The sequence below is a fragment of the Lampetra fluviatilis genome, chromosome 6, assembly GCF_964198595.1.
Source record: "Lampetra fluviatilis chromosome 6, kcLamFluv1.1, whole genome shotgun sequence".
In the NCBI taxonomy this organism is placed as follows: Eukaryota; Metazoa; Chordata; class Hyperoartia; order Petromyzontiformes; family Petromyzontidae; genus Lampetra; species Lampetra fluviatilis.
In genome coordinates this window covers 14932150-14956392 of record NC_136280.1, presented here as the reverse complement: position 1 = coordinate 14956392, position 24243 = coordinate 14932150, and positions in this window count along the sequence as shown.

Here is a 24243-nt window from a genome sequence, read left to right as displayed (position 1 = left end):
CTTTTTTCTGGCAACAAAAAGACACCCTTTACAAGGAATCATGTCTGCATTAACCACAATACTTGTGGTCAGAATGCAAACAAACAACATACTCTGATAATATATGCATTGTCTTTGAAACTGATTGGTCCACACCAGAGACAGCTTTCTTTTGAGCCTCGTCTCAAACGGTGTTAGACCAAACGGTGTTAGACCGCCTTTTGGCGTCCTCTGGTCTAACACCGTTTGAGACGAGGCTGAAAGGAAAGCTGTCTCTGTCAGAGTTTAGGAGGTGCACCACTCCAATGGGTATCCTTACTCATTATAAACTTTTCTTTTGCAACTGTGAATTACTTCAGTTCCGACAAACTGAATTCATCTCCACCGCCGTTTGAAAGTAAGCAGTCGTTGGTGCAAAATTCCTCCGTGGGAAGATGCATACAGTGCACTGGAGTTGTGTTCTAACACCTCGCTGAAAATATTCACTCGCTTCGCCACGCTTGCGTTATATCAGCCTCGTGAAGTCACGTGGCCACGATTTGACCGTGACACCCGATGGAAATACGCGGCTGGCTTTGAAGTGAATTTGTTCAATGGCCGAGGAAGCTCCTTTGAAGGTGGGGGGGGGGGCAGCAGGGGGGGGGGGCAGCAGGGGGGGGGGTGCTCGTCACCACTTTTTGAGGTTGCTTAGGAGCCGGCTTTAAACACTCAGAATGCCTCTTTGCAGAATGAGGTCAGCGTGCAAGCGTTTCGCGAGCGATGGTGCTTGTTGGTCAAGCGGTCGTTCGGAGTGGCTTGCTGGGAACAAAGAACGCCACCTATGAATCCTACGATTTTGTTCGATTCCCGATGCCACGGTGGAAAGATGTTAACTCCGTCGCCTGGTATGCAGGAGGTCGTGGGTTCGATTCCGTCTCTCTCCCCATGGTCGCGTGGATTTTTCTCCGGGTCCCGGTGTTTCCCTCCACGGTTAGAAACACGCGTTTAGAGTATATGTCTGCTCTACATTTCCACGTGATGTAAACCACTTCTTTGAGCTCTCATTTGTGGCCAAGTCGCTTCTGAAAAAGAGCTACATAGCTCAGTGGGCCTTACCTGGTGAAGTACAAATAGTGTGCCTGATCGTGGTGAGGCCTCCTACGTGGTTGGGGTGAGATCCCCTACAACCGCCCATAACCAACAAGCCAAAACCACAGTCCCCAGTCGCTCTAGAACCCGCAAAGCAATAGAACGTTCGAGCCCTTGTTTGTCCAACGTTCCTAACCACATGTCAATGTTGGCCCAACGTTGGCATGTTTATGGGCTAAAACATAATATGATTTGAAGCTTTCGTGACTGCAGTGATCCATACTCTTTGGTTCTTTCGGTAAAGTCACGTCAGTTTTTTTATTTATTTGGTATAGCCCTGTGAGCCATTCGGCTCTTGAATCGGGTGCAACCGCAACAAACAAAAAACAAAAACATGAACAAGAAAACATCTTAAAGTGACTATGCGCAAACAGAAAAATCCAGGAAAAAAACAGCAAAAAAAATCTTCCAGAAAAAGCACCGTACACCAACGCTGTGTGCAAAAACCCAGTGGGATGCAAGTCAAACAACAACAACAACCACAAGACAACTTAAATTAAAGCCAAATACAATAAAAAAAAATCACGACGTTTCGACCGCAACACAAGCGGTCGCAGCAGTTCCACTGCTGGATTATGTTTTCCGCCTGAGGACGACCGCGTGTGTTGCGATCGAAACGTCGTGATTTCATTATTTTTGTTTTCTTTTATTGTTCTACTTACGTGACTTTACTAAAAGAACCAAAGAGTATTACATAATATATTATATACAAGGCTGTATATTTACAAGCTGTGTTCCAATGTCGAGGTCTGCTGGCCACGAGAGGGCTTCAGGACAGACTTTGCGTAATGTTGATTTTACTCCTCCTCCTGCTGCTCTGTTGAAGGAGTGCAGTGGTTTGCGCTCCGGTCCATAGTTTGGGTTGCATGAGCACAGTCGCCCTATGGCTCGTGTCTTTCATTTCCCATGCGTGAAGGAGATGTTCGCATCGGCCGGTTGAATATTCTGACTCGGTTGATGGTTACGCCGATGTCTTCGAGAAAAGGAGGTGGCGATGTTTTTAGGTGTCTCAAATGAGGTGTTTGTTCATTGCTCAGTACTGAGGTTGCAGCTCACACAGTTTGACTTGCAGGTGTAGTCTGATTCACAATACACATAGTCTTGGTTCTTTCGGTAAAGTCACGTAGATAGAAAACAGGTGGAGAGAAGACCGCTTGTGTTGCGATCGAAACGTCGTGGGTTTTTTGCTTTTAATTTAGATTCTTCTTTTCTATCTACGTGACTTTACCGAAAGAACCAAGAATATGATTTCCTGCAGTCACGAAAGTTTTAAGTCACAATACACAGCAGATCTGTGAAACAAAAAGCTTCAAAGCTCATCGGATTCCTCCAGTTTAAATAAAGATTCTGATTCCTTCTAAATCGCAGACGATAATCAACGTGAATTTAACTCAATTATTCAGGTCCGAGGCCCGCGTTTTACCACCACTGTATACTGTTAATTACATCAACGTATACCAAGATGTAGTGGCCAGCGTGGAAGAGTAGGCCAAGTACCCTCTAGAGCAGTGGTACGCGGACCCCTGGGAGTACGTGAGTAGATTTATAAATGTGTGAATTACATCAAACACGAGATTCATTCGTGAAAAATCACGTGCGAATCTGCCAATATTAAATAACTACGAACAGTTTTAAATCCATATGGTAACCTAGAACGATATGAAAGACATTTCTAAACTCATTGATCGTGAACAATGTGTGGTTTCCAAGAGTAACCAGCGAGCGAGAACAAATCACGTCCATTGAATTCGTTTTTTATTCGCTTAGAGTTACCGGCTAATTGGGATAGTTCACAACGTGGAAGTTGGGTTTAAATATATGATGTTCATTCATTTCTATATTTATTTCTCAGAACCATCTTGGGTCAGGCAAGGGGGGGGGGTATCCGGTGGAAACTAAATTCAATAAGGGGGGGGGGGGCTGATAACAGTAGTGGCCAAAACAAAGTTGAAGACCACTTGCTGTAGATGGGCTCTCTGGAGTGTTCTCTCGCGCTCCCTCTACAGGGCGGGGCCTCTGTAGGGCCGCACTCGAGTGAACGCAATTAACGCGAAAAGTTTTCGCCAACCTTGATCGAACGTTCACGCAACGTTGCCATTGACTCGGGAAGGGCCCTTCCGCTTGCAATTGGCGTGAGCAACACATATTTTGCGCTCGACGCGTACACAAAATGTTGGCCCTCCTCGTGGAAACGCCCAGTGGGTGTCCGTGCGTTCTTCGGCGTATTTCTAGAATCTATTTGTGTGTCTTGGCGTGGCACTGATGGGGGGAGGGCGTCTCTTGCGTGGGTTTCGGAGCGGCGCTACCGGAATACCCCGGGGGCTGGGGAAGACGCGCGCACGTGCGTATGTGTGTGTGTGGGGGCGGTGTTATGTGGGGGAGCGGTGCCGCAACGGTTAGCGCCGCTCACGGCCACCAACACCAGTGACAATTATCTGAATGGGTCCTGGGCCGATTCGGCTGAGCCTCAAATGAGTACCTTGGTGCGATTGGTATAAAAAGAACATCGGCAGGCGTGGTGCTGTCCACCCACCCCATCTTTGTGCCGTGCCGTCCTTCGCAGGTGCTGCTCGCTAACAGCACTTGCCCCCAACAGTCTGTTGGAAGATATACGGGGGATCTTTGTGTGGGTGTGTGCGTGTTAAAGGGAGGCTAATAATATAATAGGCGTTTTGTCACCGTGGCGACAGAGTAAAAGTGATGCATTAGTCACGTCCTCCGAGCGACAAGTTGGACGATTGTTCAGGCATTCGCAGTAACTACTTGTAAAGCCGCAGAGGAATGCTGAGTGCACATCACCTCCACGGGTGCACGCCCACACACACGCGCGAGTTAGGCGTGGAGAGTGGCCGGAAGGAGGGGGCTCAACGGGCGCGGCAGTGGCTAGAGAAGAGATTGACTGATGTGTGGTCCAACTCTTCTCGGTGTGTGCCGAGAAAGACTCTGACAAAGAGAATTAATGATCCAACATCACTTTGCCAGGCACGCTGAGGAGAGACTTGCGCAACCCCAAACTGTGGTTTCAGAATGTGGTTGTCGTGCACAGACGCCATAATCTCTGTCCGTCTGCTGCAGGGTGTTTAAAAATAACTTACACAAAAATAACTTACATCTCCCCTTGATTGCTCAATCAAGGGGAGATGTAAGTTATTTTTAAACACCCTGCAGCAGACGCACAGAGATTATGGCGTCTGTGCACGACAACCACATTCTCGAGCCCTATGATACCATAAATAGGGAAGGGTTATTCCTCGTGATTTAGGGGTTCCTGACTCTCGGCTCTTAATCATGAAAGACCTTCATGATGGTGGGCAGGCCCGGGTATAGCTGAATTGCTGGAAGTCGGAGCCATTCCCGGTTCACATTGGGGTGCAACAGGGATGTCCTCTGGCTCATAAACTATTACAACACTTTTTCGACCGTGTAGTTTGATAAGCTCTCCATGGCTGTACCAGACGGGTTTCCATCTGGTACAGATATAATGTATGTTTGTTGAACGTTTTCGCACCCAACGTAGCCAAGCGTGCTAATCGGAGGTGCGGGATATAATGGGAGGCTGATTGATGCCCAGGTGCGGTCAAAGGCTGGCTCCCTATAGCCAACCATGTGTAGAGGTGTAATTGTGTATGGGCGCGGATGTCTAACAAACACAAGGGGCGTGGTTAGGGCCGTACACAGAGGAGGTGCTCACACCGACGTCCGCACCTGCATCCCCCACGGGCCCCTCCCGGTGGCTGAGTACTATAAAAGGTGGTGAGCCGGAGTGCTCGAGGTCGGAGTATCAGCTTTAACCAGCGGAGACCGAAGACCAGCTAGCATAGGCCCCGGAGCTCCCCTGGCTCGCTGTCCTTGTCAGGGCCGACCAGGGCAAGCCGGTGGCGTGACCCCGAGAGCCCAGACTCAGGGTGCCGGGATCCCAGCTTGACCAGGGCTGGGATAGGTAGCCTCCCTTAGCTCCGTAGTGGAGGACTCGGGCTTAGGTTAGCGGGGTTAGATGTCGTGTCTCCCTGTTAGTTGAGTAAAGGGGACGTTAACCCCTTAAGTACTGTGTGTACCCGCTACTGTACACAAGTTGATGTCAATAAATAAGTGTGCCTCCGATCCCGTCGTCAAGCCTCCTGAATACTACTACATCTGGTGTCAGAAGTAAAACGTTCAACGATGGACACACGAGGGACGACACGTACCAGGGTGTCGGAGATGGAGGACACCGCGGCCGAATCGCCTCCAGAGATGGCCGAGGTCGGATCGGAGCAGCCGGGGCCGAGTACACCCGCGCTGCTACGACAGGAAGGGGGGCATGCGTCGGCCGAGGGACTTCGGCTGGCTCACTCCCGCCTGGCGGAGCTGCTCTACGCTGCGGCCGCCGCGTTGGAAGAGATCACGCGGCTGGGGGCTGGAGGGGCTGCACGGGACGACGACAGCAGCCGACGCGCGGCGACATTTCCCGCCACCCCGACGCGGCTCGCGGTTAAATTTCCCGCCATCACTACAGTGCGAGCAGAGGGCAGGGCCGGCCCGCGTCAGGTGACTGCTGAGGGCCAAGCACGAGCCGTGACATCATCAACACCGGCCAGCGCGTCAACAACAGAGCGACCGGCGATGCCATGCTCGCAGCCCGCCCACACTGTAACGTCTGCTGGGAACGAAGGAGCGCGATCCGCAGCCACGGACGTCGCGTTACAGCAGCGACTGCCGCCTCTCAAAGAATTTGTGGGCGCGGACGGAGACTGGGACGGCTTCAAAAGGCGGTTCATCGCTCATCAAGAGATGGCGAACTGGACGGACGCCGAAGCACTACGCGCGCTGCCGGCGATGCTGGACAACGACGCCCTGGCTACTCTCACCTCGGTGCCTAAGGAAAAGTGCGCCACGCTGCACTTGGCGCTGCAGCTGCTGTCAGCTGTCTATGGCCCGCCTTCGGACTGCAGGCAGCTGTTCCACGATCGGCATCGGGGCGCCAACGAATCGCCCCTGGCCTTCCGGACGGCTCTCCTGGCCCTGGCGAAGGCAGCTTTCCCGCGGATGGACGAGGAGGGAGTGGACGCTATGGTGGCTGAAAAGCTGCTGCTACTCGCGGATGAGCTGGACGTCGCCGTCTTGGCTCAAGACGACGCAGAGATGTCGTCCTTGCTGGTCGCGCGCCACATCCACGGGGGCTTGCGGTCCCTGCGTCGCAAGGCCGCCAAGGGGGTGGCCGGCCATGCCATGGCGGCCACCACCCTCCCATTGGAGGAGGTCTGCGGGGTGGAGCGGCGGGGGGAATGGAGATCGGCGGCACCACAGGCTCGGAATGGACCGAGCCGCCAGGAGCAGCCCAGGCCATCTCGGGCGCTCACACGCTGCTACAACTGTGGCCTTCAAGGCCACGTTGCTTCAGGGTGCCGGGCTCCCCGCAGCGCGGGGCGACACCTCGTCAGGACGCCGTGCCGTCTCCACCCAAGCTCCAGCAGAGAAATACGGCGAGTCGTGGTACCTCACACGTTTGGCCCATGCACACATCCGACACACACTCACGCGCTCAACCGAACAGGGCTCGAAAATCGACGGCCGTTGCGCCCGATTGTTCTGAAATGCGGCAAGCACTCCAACCGGGTCAGTGGTCGGAGCTCCCCCATCGTGTCGTTGCAGCGTCGGCGGGATCGTCGGTTGTGGTCGGTCATATTGATGGGGTAGAGGTGCGGATTTTAATTGACACAGGAGCGTCGGCGACCATTATATCTGATTTGATCTATAACATTCTTCCCGTTCAAAGTCGTCCCTTGCTCCCCGTTGACGTGCCATGCTATGCTGCTAACGGGGGCTCGCTAGGCATAATTGGCCAAATCCACGCCAAAATTTGCATTGGAGACATTAAATTATCCGGCTCTGTTTTGGTTTCCTCCTCACTGGCGGTTCCGTGCCTGTTGGGGACGGATTTCTTGGCCAAAATGCCCATTCGTATCTTGATTGACCAGGGGTGCATCGAGCTCCCGTCGGGTCGGCGCGTATCGTTTTTGTCTTCCCCCGCCACGGGGCGTCGGGCGTTTGCAACCGTGCAGGCGCTCGTGGCAAAAACTGTGCGCGTACCCCCGGGGGCTCAGATGCTCGTCCCTCTTAGGTTGCGTCGGCCGTTTGCTGAGGGGGTTGCGGATCGGGGGGTCTTGTTGGGACCATCTCGGGCCGGGGTCAATGGCCCCGATTTGCTAGCGGCTCAGACCATGGTGAAAGGGGATGGGGACCCCTTCATTGCAGTCCTTAATGTAGGATCGCGAACGGCCGTGGTTCCTCAAGGGACCGTGCTTGCACATGCAATGCCGGCACCCTATGAGGAACCACTCGTGGGTCAGGTAACCGCCGATCCTCCGTCGCGACCGCATTCGGACTGTGATGACGGATGGCTGGATGCACTTTGCGCGGGATCAGTGGACCTGTCCGACTCGCAGCGTGCGCAGCTGCGAGTTCTCCTGAAAGAATTTGCCGACGTTTTTAGTCAACACAAATTTGATATTGGTTGTACTAAATTGCTGCGACACCATATTGACACGGGTGACAGCGCGCCAATCCGCCAAAATCCCTTTCGGCTGAGTCCCGCCGAAAAGGATCATGTCAAATCGGCCGTTGATGACATGCTAGCCGCCGATATCATTTTCCCTTCCAACAGCCCGTGGGGCGCGCCGATCGTTTTGGTGACAAAACACGACGGCTCACTGCGGTTTTGTGTCGACTTTCGGCGATTGAACAAAATTTCTGTGGCAGATGCGTACCCGCTTCCTCGAATGGATGAGTCGCTCGATGCCTTGGCGGGGGCGCGATTCTTTTCCACCCTCGATTTACTTTCTGGATTCTGGCAGCTTCCTCTGGATGACGAATCAAAACCTAAGACTGCTTTTCGTACACCGCAAGGTCTCTTCCAATTTAACCGCTTGCCGATGGGCTTACATTCTGCGCCGGCAACTTTTCAGCGGTTAATGGAACTGGTCTTGGCAGGCTTGCAATGGGATTCGTGTTTAATTTACTTGGACGATGTCATCCTCTTTAGCAAATCCTTCGAGGAACACCTCCAGAGGTTGCGTGCTGTTTTTCTCAAAATGCGGGCTGCCAATTTAAAATTTAAACCGCAGAAGTGCCATTTGCTCCACGAATCGGTGCGGTATTTGGGTCACATTGTTGGGCGCTCGAGGATATCCACTGATCCCGCCAAAACGGAATGTGTCAGCTCCTGGCCGACTCCCACCTCGGTGGGAGAGGTCAGGAGTTTCATTGGGTTCGCGTCGTACTACCGACGGTTTGTGGCTGACTTCGCTACGATCGCGAAACCATTGCATGCCCTGACATCCAAGGGAGTCAGGTTTCATTGGGGGCCGGAGTAGGAGGCTGCTTTTCGCGCCCTCCGGAATGCCCTGGTGGGGGCTCCGCCGTTGAATTACCCCGATTTCTCACAACCCTTCTTGCTCGATACAGACGCAAGTAACACGGGCATTGGGGGCATGCTGTCCCAGCTCATTGGGGGCGTAGAGCATGTGGTGGCTTATGGTAGTCGGGTACTGTCTCCAGCGGAACAACGGTACTGCGTTACCCGTCGGGAATTATTGGCAATTGTTTATTTCATTCAGCAGTACCGCCCGTATCTGTACGGTCGGCGTTTCACCGTCCGTACAGATCATGCGGCTCTACAGTACGCCCTGCGGGTTCAACAACCATCGGGCCAGTTGTCTCGATGGTTGGAGATTCTCCAGGACTACGATTTTGTCACCACATATCGTAAGGGCGTCCGCCACACGAACGCTGACGCCCTGTCGCGGTTGCCACCCACTTCGGAGTGCGCTTGCCTCTTGGGTTCGGGGCGTTGTAGGCCCCCGAACGTCATCACCGATTCGGTCCTCGTGGCCGCCGCCGATGCGCCTTCGGGTCCTATCGAGCAAGAAGGGAGGGATTCGTTGCTGGGGTTGTCGGTCGCGGAGTGGGGACGCCTCCAAATGGAGGACACCTCCCTCCTCGCTCTGCGCCGTCGCACCGGGGGGGTTGGTCAGGGGGTGGCGAACGTTGACTCGTGGGGGTTGTTCCAGGGTCTTTTAATGCACTGGGACGGAAAATCCCGCCGCCAACGGCTCGTAGTGCCTGCAGCATTAAGGGGTAAGGTAGTATGGGCTGCTCATGAGCGGCTCCTGCACTTGGGGGTTCACAAGACCTTTGCCACGCTCCAGCTCGATTTCTTCTGGCCGGGCATGGCAAAGGACGTGGGGGATCTCCTGGGGTCGTGCACGCAATGCGCGCAGCGGAAGCCACCAGCAAGGGGGTCCAACCCTCCGCTGCAGTCCATAAAGGTTTCCCGGGTTAACGAGCTCGTTGCTCTAGATATTCTCGGGCCATTTCCCGCTACACCCAGGGGAAATAGGTATTTATTGACAGGGGTCGAATACTTCACGAGATGGCCTATGGCCTGGCCCCTGGCCAACCAGTCGGCAGCAGCCATCGCGGAGGCCTTTGTCCAGGGCTATGTCCTCGACAAGGGTGCTCCGGAACGGCTGCTGACTGACCAGGGTAAGAATTTTTCGGGGAAACTCCTCCGCGAGGTGTGCGACCTCTTGGGTACGGAGAAAATTCGGACCTCCCCGTATCACCCACAAACTGACGGGATGGTGGAACGGCTGCATCGGACCATCACGTCCATGCTGTCCCAGCCGGTATCGGAATCCCAGACAGATTGGGACCTTCGCATTGCCGGTGTGTTGCAAGCCTACAGGATGGCTCCCCATGCGGCCACCGGATTTTCCCTTTTCTTTTTAATGTATGGCCGCGAGGCTAACCCCCCTGTGACGACCCAGCTGAAGCTCTCGGCGCCTCAGGCGAAGTCTACATTGTCCAAACACGTTAAATTTAACATCGGCAAATTATCTGAGGCGCGGGAAGCGGCCGTGCAAAATTCTGAACTCCGCCAGAAGGCGAACGAGAGGCTTCGGCTGGGGCGGGTACATGTGTTCAAATGGAAACCAGGGGACAGGGCATGGTTGCACTGTCCCCAGGTGCCGCTGGCGACCTCGTCAAAGTTGGTACGGCCGTGGCGGTGGCCCGTGGAGGTCGTACAGGTCTTGCGGCCGCAATGTGTACGCGTCAAATGGGGGAGGCGTCGGTGGTACGTGCACCCCTCAAGGTTGAAACCGTTCATTGCGCCGCCCCGTGGTTCGCACACACACACGCATGGCCAAACGTGTGAGGGGTCCGCCGACTCCCCGACGTCGCTGCTCTCGCCTGACCTGACATCAACTGTTCCATCTCCAGGTGCAACTGGAGTGACGGGTCCACGACCGCCAACCCCCCCCGGGGGGTCGGGGGTCACTCGGCAGCGAAACCAGACTCTCTCGCACCCGGACCGTCAACAACCGCCACTGAGCATGCCGGGACGGGCCCTTGTGACGGGCCCGCCGCGAGAACGCGTGCCAAAACGCGCAGACTATTGTGAGGTCGGCCGTTGGGGGGCCTTTGCGGACGAGGGAGGCGTCCGGAGAGCGTGTATATATATGTTGGGTTTGCGGAATGGGGTATTTATTCGGGGGGGTGCGCCGGGTTATTTTTTTTCTTTCTCTTTCTTCTTCTACCTGTTTCCTGTTGTTGTTGTTGTTATGGTTGTCATTGTTCTTGTTAAAATTCCGCGAGGCACACACGGTTTTGGGGAGGGATGCACCTTTATTCTGATTTTGTTGCAGCCGGGGACGGCTGCGAGCTGTACAGGGGGGGGTGATGTAGAGGTGTAATTTCGTATGGGCGCGGATGGCTAACAAACACAAGGGGCGTGGTTAGGGCCGTACACAGAGGAGGTGCTCACACTGACGTCCGCACCTGCATCCCCCACGGGCCCCTCCCGGGCTCGAGATTAGATTGGGCTGTTGTGGTATGGGAGAACGTGGAGCTGAGTGGACTTGCCAATGACTGGTACCAGCGGTGTCAAGATTGGCCTCTACGGAGGAGGCTCGTGAAGGACGCTACTGGGCAATTGGAGGCAGTCGCCATTCAACAACAACGGAGGGCACAGGAGTGACGCTCACAGCAACGAACGGACCGCAGGGTGGATAAAACAGCACCGTGGCACGGTGCGGAGCACCTCCTGTCAGCGAACCTTCGACACTTCACGTGGCCTCAAAGTGCACCTAGCCTGGCACAAGCGTTGTGGTGATGTCACCGCCACTTAAGAATCAGAATCGTTATTTAGACTGCAGGAGGAATCCGATTAGCTATGAAGCTGTTTTTGTTTTTCCCACAGATGTCCAGTAGGGGCGGGTAAAGTAAGTTACAACAAGAAAACGATGCAAAATAAACGACAGCAGTGCAAAACTGTGGCGAAGAGTGGCCCTTGCTGCTGCTGAAGATATGTGTGTACGCATGAGAGCGTTCACGCGTGTGTACGCATGGCCGTGTGTGTGTGCTGAAGCGAAGGGGTGTGTGAGTTGTTCCTGAGTGTGGAAGCAGTGGTGCAGTGGGGTTGGTTGTTTTTAGTGCACCGCGCTACGAACCCGGCGAACCCCTAGGTCGACTCAGCCTCAAGTGAGAATCTGGTGCAGTGTGTAAACATCGCCACTGGGGAGACAAATGTGGCCGGGCGTGGTGCTGGCCACCCACCCCTGTGTGTGCCGTGTTGGGCTTTAATAGGTGCTCGCGAACAGCACTTGTCCTAGCAGTATGTTTGGGCTTTACGGGGGTGTTTGTGTGCTTGGGTGTGTGACTGTGCATCTATGGAGGCCGGCACGTCACACGAGGGGGTGGGTGGCCAACACCACGCCCGACCTCCTTTGTCTCCCCAATGGCGATGTTTACACACCGAACCAGGTACTCATTTGAGGCTGAGTCGACCTAGGCGAGGCCCACGACCGGTTCAGATAATCGTCACCGGTGTTGGCCGTGAGCGGCAATTATCGGCCTTCATAGGTGCTACTCGCTAACAGCACTTGCCCCAACAGTCTACACGGGGGATCTTTGTCTTTCCCCTTGTTTTTTGAGTAAGAGCGTGCGCTGGAATACATTGTGTGTGCCTAGGTGAAGTTGTGTTGAGAGTGTGGTGGAGCGATTTGCTGTTTTAGGCGAGAGCGAGTGTTTGATTTCGCGTGTGCAGTCTTTGAGAATGTACTTAATAAGTGTAGTGTCCTCCTCTCTCTGCGCGTGTGTGTGCGGCACACACACACTCAGTCGGAGGCGAGGTAGTTGCAGGAGGCACCGTCTCCCTCTTTGTCTCTATTATCCCGTCACACCAGCTCCGGCCTCCTCTCTCTCGACCACGCTGCCATACTGCCCAGCCTAGACACAATCCTGACCGCGTTGCACCGACGGCGTCGACCGAGACAGCCAACTACTGCCCGGCCGCGCAATGATGGGGCAAAGACGGCAGCGACAAAGGCGGCGAAGACGACGGTGACGACGAGATGAGTCCACTCCCAGAACCGGCAGCCCGGAGCTCTCGCTCTCCACTACTTTTATTCTACTCGGCGCTGTCTGGCTCCGCCCTGGCCGCGCCTCCCTTCTCGAACCCAGCAGAGGGTTCCAGGGGCCTCCCTATGAGGTCTTCGTGACCCTTGCCCCAGTTCCTCCGCCCTGCCGGCACACAGCGTGCATGTGGCTCAACGGCGTGTGTGCCGTGTCCGCCTGCAGTTGCAGCTGTTGCACAGCAGTCGGCGCTGTGTCACTACATAAGTAAGGATTCGTGGAAGCGATTCAGTTCAGTTAATTTATTAGGTGTAGCCCTGTGAGCCATGCGGCTCTTGAATCGGGTGCAACCGCAACAAATAAAAACATGAACAAGAAACATCTTAAAGTGACTACGCGCAACAGCAAAATCCAGGAAAAACAGCAAAGTCTTCCAGAAAAAGCACCGTGTATCAAGGCTGTGTGCCAAAATCGCGGTGGGATGCAAGCCAAACAATAACAAACATAAGACAATTTAAATTAAAGTTATTAGTCTAACTCTGTACTACAACAAATATGGCTAAACCAAAACGTTTTCGAAATCACCAAAATAAAGCTATAAAAACAATGTAACAATGATCATAAAAACTGTGATTCAAATTTAACAATAAACGGTATACATAACATGTACGACCAAACTTTGCAGCCATAGCTGGCAGCATGAGTCACTCCATAACAGCAGGAGCATCAGTAGGAGTATCAACATTTTTCAATGCACCTTTAAGATCAGCACACTGTAATAAAAACCCAAGATCATACTTTGCAGCGGTCATCCGGAGTGATACATTTGATTCCAGGCCACTGAATAGCAGTGGCAGCTAGGGGTGTACAACTCCTCTAGAGCAGTTTTGAGTGAAGATCTCACAGGGAGTGATCCAAGTTGCAGTTTATTGGCGATAGCATTCCAGACCCTGGGGGCATCAATAGCAAAGGCCCTTCCTCCAGTATTTGTACAGTAAAATAGGATGGTGAAGCTGGTAAATGAGTGAAGACCTTAGGTCACATTTGTTCTTTAAAAAACAGTGAGGAGATCCAGCAGGTAGTCTGCTGATTTTTGTGTAAGATCATCGTGAATCCATAAGATCTGATGCACAAGCCGTCGATCATTAAGAGATGTTAAGTTTGACCCAATGTAGAATTCGCAATGGTGGGTCCTATATGGGCAGTTCAACACAAATCTTAAGGCCGAGTGATAAATTGAGTCAAGCTTCTTCATTACAGTACTGGGGGCTGATTTATATACGATGTCACAGTAATCAAGTCGACAGAGGTGGGACAAAGTCATTGTTATGCAAGTCACAAGTAAGTCTCAAGTCTTTGCTCTCGAGTCCCGAGTCAAGTCGAGTCAAAGATGAGGCAAGTCCAAGTCGAGTCTGAAGTCATCAAAATCATGACTCGAGTCTGACTCGAGTCCAAGTCGCATGACTCGAGTCCACACCTCTGCAAGTCGAGGCAGTATGGTAGCTTTTATCAATTCCAAACGGAACATAGTGGGGAAACAGTGCTTGTGTCGATACAGAAAACCAATTTTTATTTTTGTCTGGTTAGCAATATAATCAATGTGATCTTGAAAATTCAGTTTTGAATCAAGGATGACCCCAAGATACTTATATATCTTGACTTGCTCTATTTGATAATTATTTAAGGAATATAAATTGGAGCCGTCCATAAATGACGTCATGGACCTAGAGGGTGGGGGGGGGGTCAGACATTTGTGACGATGTGTGACGAGGGGGGGGGGTGAGAAATGTGACGTCACATCAAAATGCGCAACTTTAAATAAATATAGACAACACGTTCTACTTAATTAAATATACTTTTGATAAATGTTTTCTCCTACGGCATCAAAGTGCAGCGGCATATTAAATACGCACTACAATGACAATAGTACTGGTAGGAACCTCCTGGTTACACCAGCCCACAGGGGATTATTGTGTCCGTCCGTTGTGCATGGAGGGGCTGGGAGGGGACGGGAAGGCGGGGTGGGGCTGGGTGGGGAGAGTGGGGCTGGGTGGGGGATGGGAGGGGTGGGGCTGGGTGGGGAAGGGCTGGTCACCCCGTGGTGCCCTTATAAAACTCAACGTTTAACCTACTCACGCCGGCTTGTGCCCGCCCTCACAGTCGGGCATATTTGCGGAATACACCACGCCGCCGTTGACCCTGGCCATTGACCGAGCAACCCAACGTTCCTACCAGCTCCCTCCGCAGGAATAAGTTTTAAAGCGATTTGAAGCATGTTTTATTTTTTTTGGGGGGGGAGGGCAGAGCTTTGTGACGTCATATTTGAGGGGGGTCTGACTTTTTGTGACGCCGTGTGACGAGGGGGGGGGGTAAAAATCGTCCAAAATCGCGTGACGTCATTTATGGACGGCCCCTTGGGGAAAAATAACTTCCTACGTCAGGCAAGCCTGGAGGCAGAGCTAATCTTACGATTAGGTTCAGAGGTAAGATTTTTGTCTCGGCTAATTCTCAGAACAACAGTTCAGAGTTAGGACTCGGTGGAATACATCATGAACCAAATAATGGTTCCTTTATTTTATAAAAAAACATCTTTCATTTCGACAAAAAATATCGAAAGCGCTGTACACGGAACATAAATATAACATTCATAGAAATACACACGACACTCACAATGAAAGATTCGCAAAATAATAGCAATCACGACGACTACGCTAGCAGCACCAAAGCGCGTCCTTTCCCACAAACGTCGGGGCAACATTGGTGCAGCGTATTCTTTGGGCCTTTATGTAAAGTCACGTAGATAGACCTAAAGAATATGAATCCCTGTAGTCACGAAAGCTTTAAGTCAATATTTTTTGGTGCAATGCTTACCAACCACCTGCCAACGTTGGCCGGATGGTTGGTAAACAAAACACAGTCGATGCTTCTTCTCCTTGGATGAACTAGGGTGGTGGTGGGGGGGGTACGCGCACTATGGCATGGGGGGGGGGTACGCGCACTATGGCATGCGTGCGTGAACATCGTAAATATCATCTTCTTGGTTCTTTCGGTAAAGTCACATAAAATAAATTTTTTATTATGTTTTCTTTTTATTATTTTATTATTTCCCTTCTACGTGACTTTACCGAAAGAACCAAGAAGATGAATCCCTGCAGTCACGAAAGCTTTAAATCGAAATCGTAAATATCGTTATGGCTTTATTGATGTCTACTCACATCTCTGTTCCTCACTCCTCCATGCCCCACGTGTGTGTTTTTGTGCGCAGCGTGGCAGTCTGCAACGCCGTAACTCAGCCGTGTTTTTTTTCTTTCCCCACACTGAAATCATTTCCTTTCGCTCCTCCCTTCACTGTTGCGGGGAGGAAAGGCGGCCAGGTCAGTGACGCTAGAGACGGAGTCACGCTGAGAAGGCTCAAACGCATCCGCTCCGTCACCCACAGCCCCTGTTGACTGGCGACTCACGGACGGTGGTGCAAAGGCAGTGACGGACTGGGACGAAAAAATGGGCCCAGTCATTTGTAAACACACCGGTTCAAATTCGGGCTATGGAATGGCTCGATGAGCGTTTTGACGACGTGTCGGCGTGATTTTTGCCGTGCGATCTCGTTGGTCCCATTTTGGGCCGGGTCCATGAAAACACGAATGGGTGGCCGCGGTTAGGAGTCATCTTTGGGGCTGCCGAATGTGGCTTGGACTCAATGCCAACTGCGAGGGTAAATAGGCAAGGAAGCATAACACATCAGAGGTAATGAAATATTTTTCGTAAAACATTTTATTATTATTATAATTCTGGCCACATTAGCAATTTCCCCACACAGGACGGGCCCGCCTGCCCTCGGAATGGACCGGACCGCCAGGCGTTTTCCCAATAGACCGCTGCCCTATGGCCCAGTCCAGACATGGGCAGAGGCAGGAGGTTATGCCTCAGGGACCGGATACTCCATCTCGTCGTGCCCATCGTCACCATCGTCAACCACCATTGCTTGCAGGGTGACTTTTGAAACGAACCCCTATATTATTGATAAACCGGTCTCTGATTACTTAATATCGCGTGCGGTTTGTTTAGGCGTATCGTAAATGCAGCCCAGTGTTTGCTACTGTATTTTAAAAGTCATATTGAATAATAATCCTGATCACTTTCTTGAAATCACACAGCTGTGTTAAGGAATGTTGGCTCTCGCGTTGCCACCTGTCTGGGTTGGACGGAACAGTCTGGGAATGGGTTACATCAGTATTGGAGTGGCAGGAATTGATTTATACTGCGATCTGAAACCGGCATTGTGTTGAACTTGATTGCAGTCTACTATTCTATTCTTGCGTGATATGGTCTGGAGATGAATACCACGAGAAGGCATCGGGAGAGAGTTCGTGTAGCTGCACACCTCCTGCATTGAAAGAGCGCAGACTACAGTGATTTACTATATCTAGTGCATAGTTGGGTTGTCTTTACTTGCTGATCCGCACCTATACTGGACATCTGTGGAAAAGAGCTTCATTGCTCATCGGATTCCTCCTGTATAAATAAAGATTGTGATTCTGGTTCTGATTAATCGCCTGTTGATGTTTTCTTGCGGTTGATCTGATTACACACTGACAATTGAGTAATAATATGGCATTGCTGGGACATTTCCTTGCTAAAACATTACATTGCAGCGCTGGTTATCGTACCCGTTCAAGATTCATGCCAGTAACCAGTGTGTTGGTCGTTTCAATGTAGTCTTGAAAATGTGAAGGGGAAATTAGGTGGTGAAACCAACCCATTAAGAGAGCCTCGACTTTGTTAGGGATTTGGCTATGCAGATGGCGAGATGTTAAATACCTCCCCTGGCATACAGGAGTTCGATGCCCGCCCATGACGCTTGTATATTTGGAGTTAACATGTTCTCCCCGTGGCTGCGTGGATTTTTATCCGGGTCCTCTGGGTTTTCCCTCCACATTTACAATAAACGCGCATTTAGAGTATTTGGCTACAACGCATTTCCACATTATAAGCCACTTCGTTGAGCTATCATTTGTGGCCAGGTTGTTTCTGAAAAAGAGCTCTACAGCTCAGTTGGACGTTGCCTGGTAAAATAAAAATAGCTCATAGTTTAAGTAAATGTGTGCACGGTAATAAATAAGCGCACAAGTTCTAAGACACGACTGCCCTAACACTCGTGTGCAAATCGCACTGGTACGCAGCGTCACATTACATTCACTTAAATACAATTGCTCCTTTGAGGTGGTTTTGTAGTCTAAAAATAGTGTTTTCATTGCAATATGTTAATGCCAACGGCACTCCCTCTAATTGACAGGGCCCTGTCATCGCAACAAAGTTATATTGTAGTAAAACTCGTTAAGCCCCGTTGTGGCATTTTATGGGAGACTCCCTTAAATGTTACTTAACAACAAAGAGGGCCCATGGGTTGAATGTCTCAAAACACTGAGCTGGCCCCACTGAGATCGTGGGTTTAAATCTGCATGGCCTTTTGGAATTACAGTGGTTGTTCTCTGAGTAGGAAATCCCCTGCCATTGGAGTGTGGAATTTCCATCACTGGTTCATTAATACCACTTGAAGTCACGACCACGCTTTCCATTGTTTATTTTTAAATATTTTTCCCCCCAATTCCAATTGCACAATGGGTATGATTTCATGAGACGAAGAATCCAGGGGTGCCACAGTGGCGAGATGTTAACTCCCTCGCCTGATATGTAGGAGGTTTGTGGAATTGTCTGCCATAATGTATATTTGGAGTTTGCATGCCTCTCTCCCCGTAGTCATGTGGATTTTTCACCGGGTCCTCCAGGTTCCCCCTCCACATTTAGAATAAACATGCGTTTAGAGCAGGGGTCCTCAAACTTTTTAAACAGGGGGCCAGTTCACTGTCCCTCAGACCGTTGGAGGGCCGGACTATAGTTAAAAAAAACTATGAACAAATTCCTATGCACACTGCATATATCTTATTTTGAAGTGAAGAAACAAAACGGGAACAAATACAATATTTAAAATGAATAACAAGTAAAGTTAAATCAACAAACTTGCCAGTATTTCAATGGGAACTATGGGCCTGCTTTTGGCTAATAAGATGGTCAATGTCCGGTTCCATATTTGTCACTGCTAGTCGTAACAAGTGATGCAAGTGTGCATCCGTTAGTCTAGATATGGTTGTAGATTTCAAATGTTTCATTCTGGAAAAAGTCTGTTCACAGACATAAGTGCTGCCAAAGATTGTTGCCATTTTGAGTGCATGGTTCCTGAGATGAGGATATGTCTCAGAGGGGAGAGATGCATAGAAATTATGAAGGCTGCTTGACTTGAATGCGTCTTTCAGAGAGTCACAATTCTGCAGTTCAGCCAGTTCCATTTGGTAAATTGTATCCACATTTTCAATGTCAATAGAAAATGGGTTATGGAAAAGCTGTATCTCCTGTTCATGGAGATGAAGCTCTTTAAATCTAAATTGGAACTCCTTTTGCAATTTTTCCAGTGAATCTACACATGTTTTGTTTGGGAATGCAACCAATGGTTTTTCCGCTAACAGATTTTGAGTTGTGGGGAGATGGCATAAGTTTTCCTCCTTCACTTGTTTGATGAGGAGGCCTAATTTTACTTCAAATGCTTTGACATGTGATTGCATATCACAGATGAGCTTCCCCTTTCCTTGAAGTTGCACATTGAAACTGTTCAGTAGCTCTGTTACATCTGTCAGAAAGGCAAGGTGCCATTTCCATTCTGCATCATTGAGCTCTGGTACTTCTTTGTTTTTTGAAAGCATAAAAGCTGTAATCTGTGGAAGTAAGTCATAGAAACGTTTCAAAACTCTCCCTCGACTCAGCCAACGGACTTCTGTGTGGTACAGAACATCTTCATAGTCAACATTTAGCTCAGACAGAAATTCCTGAAATTGTGGTTGAGTGCATGAGCTCTAATGAAGTTAACAGAGTCCCACTTCAGTGATTTACTACACAGCGCTTGTTGGTGGATGAGGCAGTGTATGGCTATTGGATGAGAATGGTTATGTTTGTCCATCTCTTGGTTAATGCGAGCAATTACTCCTTTCTTAGACCCCACCATGCTAGGAGCACCATCAGTTGTCACACTGGCTAGTTTAGCCCAGTTCAGCTCCAAACCATCCACAGTTTGGCAAACCTTTTCATAGATATCCTCTCCGGTAGTTGTTCCTTTGATGGTTTGCAGTGCAGCAAGCTCTTCTGTGACTTCGAAATAGTCATTCGTCCCACGAATAAAAATTAGAAGTTGTGCAGAATCACGAACATCATTGCATTCGTCGAGTGCCAAGGAAAAATAGGAAAGTTTTATTGTGGAGTTTTGCAAATGCTGATGCAAATAGTCTCCCATTTCTTCAATCCTCCGTGTAATTGTAGGTCCTGAAAGACTCACTGTACTAAATAAATCGGCCTTCTCTGGACACATCTCTTTGGCAACAGAAAGAAGGCATTCTTTAACAAATTCTCCCTCCACGAATTGTCTGCCAGTGCACGCTATTAGCTTGGCAACTTGAAAACCTGCTCGCAGTGATGAAATATTTAGCTGCTTCTGCTTCACAAAAGTATTTTGCTGAGTTGTTAATGTATTTTTCAGTTTTAATATTTTATCTTTTCTCACTTCTCCGACCAAACAATCATATTTATCTTTATGTTGAGTTTCATAGTGTCGACGTAAATTGTATTCTTTGAACACAGACACTATATTCTTGCATATCAGACACACAGCTCTTTCCTTGTACTGCATGAAAAAGTAATCATAAGTCCACTGTTCTTTGAATATCCTACACTCCGAGTAATTTTTCTCTTTCTTGACATCATTGTTTCCTAGGGAGTCAAAATTGCTATTAGTAAAATTCCAATATATATACAGCGCTACAAAAACAATATACCAGCAATAACTTTGCCCACACAGAGACATACAGACTGCACTGCCCATCAATGCAGTCTGATTGGGGGAACTCCGCTTTTACCCCAGGCTCACACTGGTGCGGGTGCCATTAAAAAGTTAATTACACCTGCAGTTTTGTTCACAGATCGCAGTGCGATCTGCGAACTCGCATAGGAATCTGATCGCATGGGGGAGAAGACCCATGCGATCCGATTCCACTGCAGGAAAAAAGAAGGCACATGTGCCTTTTTTCTTCCGAATCTAATGCAAGTTCAGCCATACAAGCATATGGCTGAACTCGCACTGCTCAGAGATCGCAACAGTATGAACCGGGGCTTACACAACATACAACATATAACCTCATACAACTGAATAGCAATCAGAATATAAATGCACTTACTGTCATTTAAATTGGGGTTCCTACTCCTCGGCTGTCTGTCACTGACCAGCACGGGAAAACAGCAGGCAGCCCCTCCAGAGATCAGAGATCACTCTGTTATTACCCCTCTATCATTTACTCAGCACACAGGAATATCACTGGGAGTGGAGCCGAGGGGCAAGTGAGGGAGCTGAGGGAAGGAGAGCCAGTCAAGCGCAGCCAGGGGAGGGCTGGCAGCCTTAGGCCTGGGGGGCAAGTCCAGTCAATTGGCCCATTGAACCATTCACCAGCGCAGCCCAATGAGTGCCCACCGCCGCAGCTCAATCAGTGCCCACCGCCGCAGCTCAATCAGTGCCCACCAGCGCAGCCAAATCAGTGCTCGCCACCGCAGCCCAATCAGTGCCCACCACCGCAGCCCAATGAGTGCTCACCAGCACAGCCCAATTAGTGCTCACCAGCGCAGCCCAATTAGTGCTCACAAGCGCAGCCCAATTAGTGCTCACAAGCGCAGCCCAATGAGTGCTCACCAGCGCAGCCCAATGAGTGCTCACCAGCGCAGCCCAATTAGTGCTCACCAACGCAGCCCAATTAGTGCTCACAAGCGCAGCCCAATTAGTGACCATGGGCCGGATAAATGTCCTCGGTGGGCCGCATGTGGCCCGCGGGCCGTAGTTTGAGGACCCCTGGTTTAGAGTATTTGACTGCTATAAATCGTCACGTGATAAGCTACTTCCTTGAGCTATAATTTGTGGCCTGGTCTTACACCCCGGAACCTTGTGCATTGCCTGCTACATTATGAGTGCCATTGCTTCATAGACATTGCGCTTACGAAGTGCCTCTGGGTGTGATCGTCCATCTCAGTGTAATTCCCACCGTACTGTAATCGGGAGGGGAGAGAGGTAAGACGGGGAGCAGGCCGTGGCGAGACACTGGGATTAAGGATCAACCTAAACTCATTCCAGCGAATACTTTAACATTCTTAAAAAAGAAATTAATCCTTCAAAATGCCAGACTGCAGATTCACAAATGGAAATACCGCATCCCACGCCACCACCACCACCGTCTGTTGAATGCCCTTTCCTCCGTGGAATGTGCCCCCTGTGAGTGCCGTCGCCATGCCGAGGCGCGTGCTGACACAGCCGACCTGGACAACAACACGAGCACCTACAAACGCCAACACAGACGACGACCCTTGGCTCATTCCAACGCAGCAACCACGTCAGGCTATGTCAACATGGCCACACACCTAATGTTGTTGTGCTCCGCTTGAAGCCAAAAAGGTTATACTGTGGACACACGAGTGTTCGAAAATTTCGATTTAAAGCTTTCATGACTGCAGGGATTCATCTTCTTGGTTCTTTCGGTAAAGTCACGTAGAGATAATTTTATTTGATTATGTTTTATTTTTATTATTTCCCTTCTACGTGACTTTACCGAAAGAACCAAGAAGATGTTCGAAAATTGTCGCTGCCCTACGAACCCGGCGATCCGGGTTCGATTCCCGCTCACGGCCAACACCAGTGACGATTATCTGAACCGGTCCTGGACCCTCCCCTAGGTCGACTGAGCCTCAATTGAGTACCTGGTGCGATGTGTAAAAACATTGCCACCAGGAAGACAAAGGCGGCCGAGCTTGGTGCTTGCCACCCACCCCCTTGTGTGCTGTTCAGGCCTTACTAGGTGCTCGCTAACCGCGCTTGCTACAACTGTCTGTTAAGGCTACACGGGAGATCTTTATCTGCATGCACATACATTTGGAGACGACATGGCAGATCGTGAACAAAGTCAGGACAATTATATCCGAGACACTCCCCAATGTGTGTGAAGAATTATAACGAAGCCCATTAGTTTAAGGACTTTTTTTGAAACTTCATTTTCGGGAAGGGTTCTCTATTTGGGATGTTTTGTCAATGCCATTCATGAACGTTTGGCATTTGGGAGGAAATCCGTGTACTGCAGAGAGCTCACACATGCCAAGAGTATAACATTTAACATTACTACCACCTTGCAGCCTTAAACGTATCTATGTTAAACTTCGTTCGGACCGTACCTAGCCAACTGTGATCATATTACACCTGCAGTGCCTGGCACACCGCGGGGGTCACCCATTCCCAGGGCTCTACAAACCAGGCTCAAGGCTTCTAAGATTCCACAAGATCAGATGCATTTGGGGTGATTTGTTCATCACCAATTTGCTAACGCATTCACAAATACGTTTACAGTAAAGGATATAGTGCACTTCGGAATAATAGGAAATCGCATTTTGGATGTTTGACCGATTGGTCTAAATTCCTCATCACTTTTGGTACTCCACTGCCCCTCCTGCGAAGGTGCCCTGGCTTGTGTCAGAAGTTTTGGCTGTGTTCTGGGATGTGTGGTTAGACCCCATGGACTCATTTCTCTTGCGATAACTTCTTGTTGTTGTTGTGTGCCTTTTGTTTCGGTGCCATTTCTTAATTTTGTTTATAAAAATTTGTTAGGGGTTTCATTCGTTTGGTTAGTTGATATGAATAGGATATGGCCCTTATATATAATTAATATACTGGTAGGAACCCATTGGTTCCACCAGCCCACAGGGGATTATTGTGTCCGTCCGTAGTGCAGGGAGGGACTGGGTGGGGAGGGAGGGGCTGGGTGGGGAGGGGAGGGTGGGGAGGGGCTGGGTGGGGAGGGTGGGTGGGGAGGGGCTGGGTGGGGGGATGGGTGGGGAGGGGCTGGGTGGGGAGGGGCTGGGTGGGGGCTGGGATATGTGGGGCTGGGTGGGGAGGGGCTGGTCACCCCGTGGTGCCCTTATACAACTCAACGTTTAACCTACTCACGCCGGCTTGTGCCCGCCCTCACAGTCGGGCATATTTGCGGAATACACCACGCCGCCGTTGACCCTGGCCATTGACCGAGCAACCCAACGTTCCTACCAGCTCCCTCCGCAGGAATGTGTTGTACAGCGTCGTGGGCATGCAATTAGCATGAATTATGCGATATAAATCTTAATTATTATAATAATTATAATGATCGTGCACACCATATCGTATATATATCAGGGGTGGCCAACCTCGAAGAGACCAAGAGCCAGCAAGTACCCATGAGTCCGGCGAAGAGCCAAGTGTTTATATATATGTAGATTGTATTACTACCAACGATACTTACCTGATGTGGTGAACATGGCGTGACACGGATAATCAGAAAGTACAAACAAAGCCCTCTGATTGGTAACTTAACGGGCCTGGAACGGGATTGGTTAGAAGCAGGGAAAGGAATGGGTTTTAGATATAAATACGAAATGGAAAGGGCAGGAAACGAGAGGATGATTGACAGGGTGGACGGTTTGAAATCCGTTATGAAAAGTGGAAGGTGATTGGCTGGGAGGGAAAGCAGGTCAAGGAACCTTCAGGAAAGGGGCTTGAGGAATATATTAAATGGGACGCGAGAGAGTTCGGGACGCTTGGAGACTAGTGTGTCGGGTATCACTGCATGTGCACTGCACGGT